The sequence below is a fragment of the Garra rufa genome, chromosome 9 (assembly GCF_049309525.1).
Source record: "Garra rufa chromosome 9, GarRuf1.0, whole genome shotgun sequence".
NCBI lineage: Eukaryota > Metazoa > Chordata > Actinopteri > Cypriniformes > Cyprinidae > Garra > Garra rufa.
The window spans coordinates 51,514,602-51,525,295 of record NC_133369.1 but is presented as its reverse complement, the minus strand read 5'-3'; the positions used below and the strand labels follow the sequence as shown (position 1 = coordinate 51,525,295).

The window sequence follows — 10,694 nt, the reverse complement described above, 5'->3', positions numbered from 1 at the left end:
TGGATAAAACTTCTAAAGGCAATGATGTCATTGAATAAATATGAGCCCTGCACATTTCAAAGTCAAAACGCAGCACTGATGTCTTTAAATGAATGTATCTGAGTAGAACCGACTGTCCTCAGAAACGTGTCGTTGGCATTTTCATTTCATGCTGATAAAACAGCGTTAAAGCTGATTTGTATACAGCCGTTACTAGGGAAACGATAATATTTCAGCGCTCCTAAAGCGCCCCCTTGTGACAGAATTTTTAATTTTAATTTTTTAGAATTTTTTCCAATACATTTTTCAGCTGTTTGTTTTTATGCAGCAAACACATAGGGTTTTTAATGTGCCTTCTAAAAAATCTAAACAATTGAGACAGTAATATTTATGTTTTAAATATGATAAATTATATACTTGATTTATCCCTTTTAATGGTATAAAGGCTGAAATGCCATTGTATAAGATATTGTTTTTGTGTGAATCTGTATCTGAATTATAAATCATGTCATTTTATGACCTAAAATTCTACCTTACATTGTCCAACCCCACTCATTCTGTTCATTTTACTTGTGCAGCTCTTAAAAAGGATCATACATTGCTTTAAATTGATATTTAAAAATTCTGCAGATACACTAAAGAGTGAAATAAAATTTCTTCCTTGATATTTGTTTATATTTGTGTATTGAAAACATATTTGATTGACATTTAGACTCCTGTTTGAATTTCTATATTTAAAAAAAAAATTAAAAAGCTTTTTTATTTGGGCTAGTTCAATTAATTTTTGGGCTACCAAAATGTAAAGAGTATGTAAAGAGATGCGACTGAAATGAAGTAGGCTATGTACAGTATAAATTTCTACACCTGCTGTTAATGTTTACAAAGGTCACATAAGAATATTGCCCATAGGTTATTTTAAAAGTTCAAATGTATCAGAATAAACAAATTTTATGTTTGATTTGTGTTATGTATGATAATTGAGCCTCTAACATAATACCTAATATGGTAAATGTGATATCCTAATTATTAATAAATAAATTAAATAATTAAATAAATCGCAAAATTTTTCGCAAATTTCTAGGACTTGCCACCACAAAATTTATAATTTTCATCGCAAAAATCACAAAAAAAAATCGTGAAATCCTGGAGGGACTGTCTGATATACATTTTCTCTTAGTATTTACAAACGCTCACAAATATGGACAGTTTCCTGCTCATTCAACATATATCCACGCCCAAATGTACACTTACAGGTTTAAAATAATAATCTAAACCTACAATGTGAAATCAATACATATCATAAACTGAAAAATGAATTAAATAAGTGTTTGCTGTCCTAAAAGTGTCAAACTATAACAGTGTTTCCGCGTTGAATGTCCAAAGCTGGCTAACGAGGTTAGCATGAAGCTCATGAGGAAACGCAATTGAAATGAACTCAATTAATTTATGTCCGAATTAAACGGTCAGTTTCGGGTGTCACCGGACCGGATGAAGAGGCTGGTGTCGGTGTCAAATATTCAGATGAGCAGGTCGTGGCAAATTCTGGTTCTGACTGAGGTCATTAGCATTAGCCGCTCAAGCGAGACCAACCGAAAAAGAAACGATACAAAATAACTCCGTTCTTAAATATCACTCACCCCGATCACGACGCTGTCCTCTCCCTGAAATTTGGGGATGTATTTGTCCCCCCTCGTCACCTCCGAGCTATTCAATGGCCTGAAACGGCACATGACTTTAATGGTGCACTCCGCCGGGTCCGCCATCTTCGCCCGGTTACCGAATCACGAGAGCACCGGCCAGAACACACGCACACAGACGGATACAGACACGGACGGAGTGGTGGGGACACCGCCTCGCTGCAAAATCCCGGCCTGGGTTGTTGTTTCCCGGCCCGTGTGACTACACAGAAAGAGCCGCGTTGGAGGAACACCCGGCCTCCAATTCGGTGACGTCACTTCGCACTAGTCACCGTCACAGAGATTAACAGAACAAACTTCAATACATTTTTTTTTGTGCATTTGTTCAGAAGTTTTGGTTTGATTTGTGTTCTTATTTAAATAAACCCCTTGTCTTTGAGCAATCGTTTTGCTTAAAAGATTTGTTATTACTCTGACTCTGCCAATAAATTTAAAGAATATATTTTCAACTTTTTTATTTTGTTTGGCAAATCCTTCAAAAACTTATGGGCTCAATTCTCACTCTTTCACATTTTCTGATTGAAATTGACTCACTGCTCACATCTTTTTGTTTGACTAGTAATAATAAATGTGTCAGGTTTTTGGAAATATATGAAAAATAATTTCTATTAACTCTGATTAGGTTTAGATATCTTTCCTTCATTGCTCTTACATTATTATTATTTTATTATTATTATTATGTAGTCATTTATTTTTATATTTTTTCTTATTCTAAGCAACATACCCTCTTAATGTATTTTATTTCTCCTCTTCTAGCTTCTACGTTCTTTACATTGTTAATGTTCTCCTGAAGATGATTGTATATTTCATCTGTTTGAAGAAAAAAAAAAGAAAAAAAAAAGAGATTAACAGAAAAATACAGAATCTGCAAAATCAAACAAAAAGCATGTTACTTTTTTATTAAGTACTGACCTGAATACTGAATGATTCTTAATGCTGTGTTGTTACCTGAATGATCCATAGCTGTGTTTATTTTAGTGATAATTGTTAATGAATGAAAAAATCCTTCAGGTCTCATGGATTGGTTTTTCAGCATTTGAACCCTTTCCAACAATGACTATATGGTTTTGAGATTCATCTTTTCACACTGAGGACAACTGAGGGACTCATATGCAACTATTACAGAAGGTTCAAACGCTCACTGATGCTCCAGAAGGAAAACTGATGCATTAAGAGGCAGAGGTGTAAACTTTTGAACAGACTGAAGATGTGTACATTTGTCATATCATATTTTGGCATTCAGAAGCTCCATAAGATACGTACATGTTTCTCAGTAGATAAAATAAGTTAAATCTACCATGTTCTTCAAATTCAAAAAGTTTTCACAAAAATGCTGAAAAACCAAAGAATTTGTAGGACCTGAAGGACAGCAGGCAGTTTAACTTTTCAGGACAAACAAGGGACTCATGAACAAACAAACAAACAAAACAGAGCTGTGGATCATTCACAACACAGTATTCAGAATCAAGCGTATGTAAACTTTTGAACGGGGTAATTTTTATAAATTCAACTATTATTATCTTATTCAGGTCAGTACTAAATAAAAAATAACATGCATTTTGTATGATCCCTCTTATTTTGGTAAAATAATTACCATTTTGCAGATTCTGCAAGGTGTATGTAAACTTTTGACTTGAACAGTATGTGGAAAACTCAAAATGTATAATTATCTAATAACTTTAAATTCCCTTCATAAAATGAAATTAAAATTCCTTAAACATTAAAGATGAAACTAAACTATATTGGTAGTTAATTTTTATTAGTAAGAATCTAGTTTTGTTGTAATTTATCTGATTATCTTAATGTATTTACAAAAAAACTCTTTCTCACCATTTCCTACCTATCTTTAGTCATTTACAACTTTTCTACAGCAAAACTGGAAAAAAAAATCTCTGCTTAGATGTTCATATAAGTCTCAGTTGTTTACTGTTGATCACACTTCAGTCTGTTTTCATTCACACCGTTTCATATTTGAATAGAATGAAGTGGCATCTTCAACTGCAAGGCTGTAAATTCATAACTGTGATGTCATATATTCTAATTCAAAAGGCCTAAATCAATGATATCTTGGTATTTTGCTCTTATATTTTTATTTACAGCATACATTAGTGACAGTATAAATATTAATTGTGCCACTGGTAACAATGAATACTGTTGTTATTCTTTCACCCTTACATACAACTATTATTAGATAAATGTAGTAATGTTTTTAATTGTATTGTAAATGTATTTGTATTGATAATATCACATGCTGCACTATATGAATTCATATAATCTATTTGGTGATATCACACAGTTTCACTGATCCATAAACTCTAAACCCAGCATAGAGAGGCTGGGAGAATGTGGTCTGTACTCTGTGAATGAGTGTCCTTGTGTCAGAGACACTGTAGAAGGACAGAGTTCCTGCACTGTGATCCACATACACTCCTATTCTACAGGAGCTGGAGACCTCAGGGAGCTCAGTCTCTCTGTAATTGTGACAGAATGAATATTTGCAGTAACTGGAGGGAAAGCAATACAAACTCCAGGACTGATCATTATTTCCAAATGCACATTCATCACCCCGTCCCTTCCTGCTAATGCTTTTATATGACACTGATAAACCCACTCCTCTCCCACTCCACTCAACCTCCCAGTAACAGCGTCCACACACACTCTCTCTACACAACACCTGAGTCAAACTATCAAATCTGTCTGAATGATCAGGATATGACTTCTCTGTGTTAGTTTCAGTAATCATTCTGTTCTCCTCAGACAAATGGAGGTAATTATTGACTGTGTTTTCATCCAGCGTGAACCGATGGGAATCTGAAAGAGATAAAACACAAAAGCTGCTTCTAAATTTGATTATTGACACCAGATGGCAAGATTTTCATGAAGTGAAAACAGTTCTTTTATCTTCCCTGTGTGTGTGTGTGTGTGTGTGTGTGTGTGTGTGTGTGTACCTGGTATTTATCACGTTATGGGGACCAAATGTCCCCACAAGGATAGGAATACCAGTAGATTTTGACCTTGTGGGGACATTTTTCAGGTCCCCATGAGGAAACAAGCTTATAAATCATGCACAATGAGTTTTTTTGATGAAGTAAAAGTGTGCACAATCTCCTGTGAGGGCTAGGTTTAGGTGTAGGGTAGGTGTAGGGAAATAGAAAGTATGGTTTGTACAGTATAAAAACCATTACGCCTATGCAATGTCCCCATAAAACATGTAAACCCAACATGTGTGTGTGTGTGTGTGTGTGTGTGTGTGTGTTTGTGTTGACATTCTTACTTACATTGTAGAAACTCCTCTCCTTTTTTGGGTTTGGGGGTGGATACTGGCTTGATGTATTTTACTATGAAAACCAACACACTTGAAGTTTAATATTAAAGAAAAGAGAACATTGTATGTATTCCATATATACTTTTTATGCATGCATGATGCCTGATATATTTCTGAGAGTAAATGAAGGATCCAGTGCATTACCCATATTAGATATCTTTTCTATCTCCTCTCTACAGAAATGCTCCAGTTTCTCTCTCAGACGTGACACAGATTTACCAACATCATCAAAAGAGGAAAGAGAGCTGACAGTGATGCTGGGTGAGTCTGTAGATCCAAGAGGGACAAAGAGAGACCGGAAACTCTACATAGACACAAAGACACAATAGAAACACCAGCTAAAGACAAAAACATTTGATTCTCTGTACAACACTGTCCTGTTTGTCAGATCTCTGTTTCCTGGAGGAAATAGATGTGATCATCTGTCTGTGAAAGCTGCTCCAGCTCAGCGTCTCTCCTCCTCAGATCTTCAATCTCCTGCTGCAGTTGCTCCATCTGTTCTTCAGCTCGACTCACTGCAGCCTTTTCCTGATCTCTGATCAGCTGTGTCACCTCAGAGTGGCTTCTTTCAATGGAGCGGATCAGTTCAGTAAAGATCCTCTCACTGTCCTCCACTGCTGCCTGTGCAGAGCGCTGTTAGGACACACAGAGAGAGAAGCCAGAGAATCAGTCCATTCACTCAGCTCTTACACAGTCTGTTCCCCACAGTGGGCTTCAGTGGGACTGAAAGGACTGAGAGTCCTAACTGAGTCTGAAACAGCTCTTTAAGCAGCCAATCAAAACTTACCTTCTGAGATTCCATAGCCTCTCTCAGCTCCTCAAGCTCCTTTTGTTTCTCCTGGATTCTTTGGCGAAATTTACTCTGTGTCTCTTTCAGCTGCCTCTGTTGGGAAAGTTTGTAGTTCAGCATGTGTTTGTTAACCTGTCATGATCGGGGCTGTGGGTTTTCCCTCAGCCACCTGAGGTCGCTGTTTGCACTCACTCCTCTGATTCTTCACGTCTGTTTTGTCATTAGCACTGATCACCCACTCTCTGCTCTGGACGCGGCGGTGACCGCTCTCTCTGCTCCTGACGCGGCGGTGACCGCGCTCTCTGTTCCGGACGCGGCGGTGACCGCGCTCTCTGCTCCGGACGCGGCGGTGACCGCGCTCTCTGCTTCGGACGCGGCGGTGACCGCTCTCTCTGTTCCGGACGCGGCGGTGACCGCTCTCTCTGTTCCGGACGCGGCGGTGACCGCGCTCTCTGCTCCGGACGCGGCGGTGACTGCGCTCTCTGCTTCGGACGTGGCGGTGACCGCTCTCTCTGTTCCGGACGCGGCGGTGACCGCTCTCTCTGTTCCGGACGCGGCGGTGACCGCTCTCTCTGTTCCGGACGCGGCGGTGACCGCGCTCTCTGCTCCGGACGCGGCGGTGACTGCGCTCTCTGCTTCGGACGCGGCGGTGACCGCTCTCTCTGTTCCGGACGCGGCGGTGACCGCTCTCTCTGCTCCTGACGCGGCGTTGACCGCTCTCTCTGTTCCGGCCGCGGCGGCGTCAGCTCACGTTCCTTTGGCGGCGGCGTCAGCTCACGTTCCTCTGGCGGCGAGGCCAGCTCACGTTCCTCTGGCGGCGGGGCCAGCTCACGTTCCTCTGGCGGCGGGGCCAGCTCACGTTCCTCAGGCGGCGAGGCCAGCACACGTTCCTCAGTAGGGGTGGGCGGTACACCGGTATCATAGTTAACACCGGTGTGGCATTGCGCCACGACATGGATTTTCTAATACCGTCAATACCGTAATAAATCTATTATGTGCCTTGAACGGCTGCATTTACATCAACAATAGCTCATTCTAAATAATAAGGCACTAAAGTTTAATTTGCCTGCGACTGGTTGTCAATTGCATGCGCACATACAGTCAGTGCGTTCACACCAAACGTCAAGCGAGCATGCGCATCCCGTCACTCACTCTAGTTTATCCGCGGGAGGTTTCCCCATCACTCGCGCGAATAACAACACGGCGCGATTGACATGGCGGAGATAAATACGATCGCTGCTTTGTTCCTGTTGTGCAAGTTCTAAATGCACCGAAAAGCCAAACGCCGAAGTGTCTAGGCTCACAGCAAAGTAATGTATCAGAGACATATCTCATACCTCATTCCTTCTAAACAAAGTGTAGATAGTATAAGTAAGAGATTGATCGCAGTACAGAGAGTGTCGTTGATTATAATAGAGCTTTGTGATATCGCAAACTAAGATGAGGAACAGCTTTTAATATTTTTATGGGAGTTTTTAAATGAGATATTAATTTAATACAGCTGTTAAATAAACGAGACGTTATTATTAAGTGACTTAGATTGTCTGAGAATAACACTATGCCCGATTTTGGTCTGTTTCGTAGTCAAAATTTATTCTGGAACAAGACACACTGCTGTGTTTAAATGAAGTTGCGCCGTTCTCCAATCAAACACAGCAGTGTTTCCTTTATAAGTGAACATGCGTTTTAAACTAGTGAAATGATTCAATTTCCCATTCATAATGAGAGTCACTTGAATGAACCATGTGTTCTAACGAATCAAATGAACAATACGATTCAGTAATTAATTTCAGTGTCTTGCCGCCACCTGCTGACAGATCCTTTCAGTTATTGAAATCTTAAATACTTGTGGATTCCAAATTTTATTTTAAAAACACTAATCTCAACATGAATTTATAGATTTAATTGCACTCATGGCACCTCTGAGCCTCATTTTCATGGACGACACTATAAAAATTAAGACAGAAATCTTGCTGATCATTATTACTTGCTGAACTATTACTAGCACTACCTCATAGGGGTTTCAGTTCAATTAACAAATTGACTTGACTGGAGAAGCCACATCTCAGTGGCTCTTATTCATCAGCATTGAAGGGCCTGAGTTGGACCGTTTCAATGGCCAGAAGGTAGTTGAAGTGTTGCACTCACACACAGCAATGGCTTTGAGAGTATCGCTCTAGAACAGAGACAATATTTGTGATCTTCTTAACAAGACCAGGAACATAATACCGTGATATTATACCGGCACCGTTCAAAAGATGAAAAATACCGTGATATAAATTTTAGGTCATATCGCCCACCCCTATTCCTCAGGCGGCCAGGCCAGCTCACGTTCCTCTGGCGGCGTCCGCTGACGTTCCTCTGGCAGCGAGGCCAGCTCACGTTCCTCAGGCGGCAGAGTCCGCTGATGTTCTGCTGGCGGCGAGGCCAGCTCGCGTTCCTCTGGCGGTGAGGTCCGCTCACGTGACTCCGCTGCATGGGCCTGGCCCGCCATCCCTCCCCCTGATGCACCTTCCACCGTTCCTCCTCCCTCCAGAATTTTGGTTTTGGGAACGTCTGGAAGCCGTTCCCTAGAGACAAGGCCGCCTTAATGCACGGGCTTACCTGGGCTGAAGCCCAGGGGCCTCGCAAGTTTAGGGGCCTCCGATGGTCGTTTTTTTTTTTTTTTTTTTTCTCGTGTTCAAGGCTCTAAAGCTATTATCTGAATGTCTATATAGTTGCTTACAATGTTAGTCAGTCAGACTGACAGCTCCCCCGTGACAGGTGAAGTGACATGTGACAGCCCACCACCAGGGGTGGTCTCCCTTTCCTGCGCTACTGGGTGTGTCCGTGTCATTAATTTAGTCGGAAGTTTGAGAGCGGTGCCCAGAAAAGAAAAAACCTTATTAAGAAGGAGTTGCGCGAAAAATCTCTGCTAAAGAGCATCCCAAAGCTCACCGGATTTTTTAAACCAGCCTCTAGTGCTACTGAAGATGCATCCAGCACTGGAGAAACATCGCTTCACACACCGGAGGGAGCGGAGGTGCAGATATTTTAATAACAATATTATGGTGTTTTCTGGCTCAAAGAAGGAAAACTCACATTGTTGCCAGGTCTTGAAAGAAACTAATGCATTTTATGATGTAGATTACACCATTTTAAAACGAGACTAAATTGAGTGGATGGCGGGGGGATTTGGGGGGCCTACAAAACCTCTCAGCCCCGGGGCCTCCCATTAGGTTAAGGCGGCTTTGCCTAGAGAGGGGGTACTGTCATGATCGGGGCTGTGGGTTTTCCCTCAGCCACCTGAGGTCGCTGTTTGCACTCACTCCTCTGATTCTTCACATCTGTTTTGTCATTAGCACTGATCACCCACACCTGTTCACAATTACTATCAGGACTATAAGTATCATCTCCACTCACTCTGCATTCATGTCTGCATTGTCTCGTGTTTGGTATGTTCTGTGTTCCCTGGATCTTTGACTGAGTTTTCAGTTCTGTTTATTTTGTATTGTTTTAAGTTTCAAGTTATTGTTGTGCCGTGTTGGCCTTTTGCTTTGTTTGTTTATTTTGTTAATTAAACCTACATCTTACCTCACCTGCATTTGGACCCAGACCTCCTTGTTTGAACGTGACATAACCAATAAGTTTGAAAATGTAAAAAGAATTTTAGAAACGGCTGTATTTATTTTGTTTGTTAATCTTACAAATCAGTTAAATTTAAGTGTTAGTGTAGTTGCTAACTGCTGTTGCTAACTATTATTTAGAGTTTACTTAAATATATACATTTCCCATAGAGCATGATAAACCATAACCTTTTATAAAATATTTTAATATGTGTCATGCTGCAATTGTTATTTTTGCATTATAGTAACATTTATACCTGTTTCTCAGTCCTCTCTGCTGCAGCTGATAGTGTCATGGTTTTTGTGTTCATCCATCATGCACGGATAACATATACACTGCTGATCAGTGCGACAGAAAATCTCCAGCTGTTTCTCATGTTGAGGGCAGATCATCTCCTGTAGTTGTCCAGTGGCATCCATTAGACTGTGTCTCTTACATTTAAAGAGATTCTCATGTTGTTCAAAATGATTTTGACAATAGGAGTTCAGACACACCAGACAGGACTTGATGGCTTTATATTTTCTCCCAGTACAGACGTCACACTTCACATCTCCAGCTGCAGCATAACATTGATCAGGACGCGCAGCTTGTAGTTTTGTCTTTTTGAGTTTCTCCATGCACTTCAGCCAGCATGGTGTTTTTACCTAAAACAGGTCTTGGAGTGAAGGTCTGTCTGCACTGAGGGCAGCTGTAGACTCCCTTCTGATCATCCTGATCCCAGCAGCCTTTAATGCAGCTCATACAGTATAACTGTGTCCACAGGTAATGGTCACTGGATCCTTGAGTAGATCCAGACAGACTGAACAGCTGAACTCATCCTGAGCCAAAGAAACATTGGATTCTGCCATTTTACTGCAAAAACATCTCAGATAGTAGACATCAAACAGAAACAACAACAACACAAAACTGCTGAATCCCACACCCAGACTAAAAAGGAAGCAGTGATGAGTTTCACTTTCAGTGAACTGAAAGTATGAGTGGCCAATAGAGAGAGGAAAATAGGGAAATCGGGAGGAAGAGAGAGAGCTGGTAGGATGAAGGTTTTAACTCAACTATGTCTGTTACATAAAAAAAAAAAAAAACTATACCTACATGCTGTTGAAAGTATGTCTGTAGTAATAGTCGATCGCTCATGTAACGTTGCAATCTTACACTATGCTGCCCTCTACTGACCACAAATACTAACGTTTTCTCTCATTTAGTAACTGTCCCTACAATGAGTCTACTTGTCGCGTCAATTTATACAATTATTTAATGTGCAAATCATAAATAATTGTAGAATAGTTTGTTGCCTTTA

At 40.6% G+C, this 10,694-nt stretch overlaps 1 pseudogene; it reads right to left on the bottom strand.

Moving 5' to 3' along the window:
• Positions 1-3,825: 3,825 nt before the first annotated feature.
• On the bottom strand, positions 3,826-10,245 carry LOC141342453 (tripartite motif-containing protein 16-like; annotated as a pseudogene).
• Between the last annotated feature and the right edge of the window lie 449 nt (positions 10,246-10,694).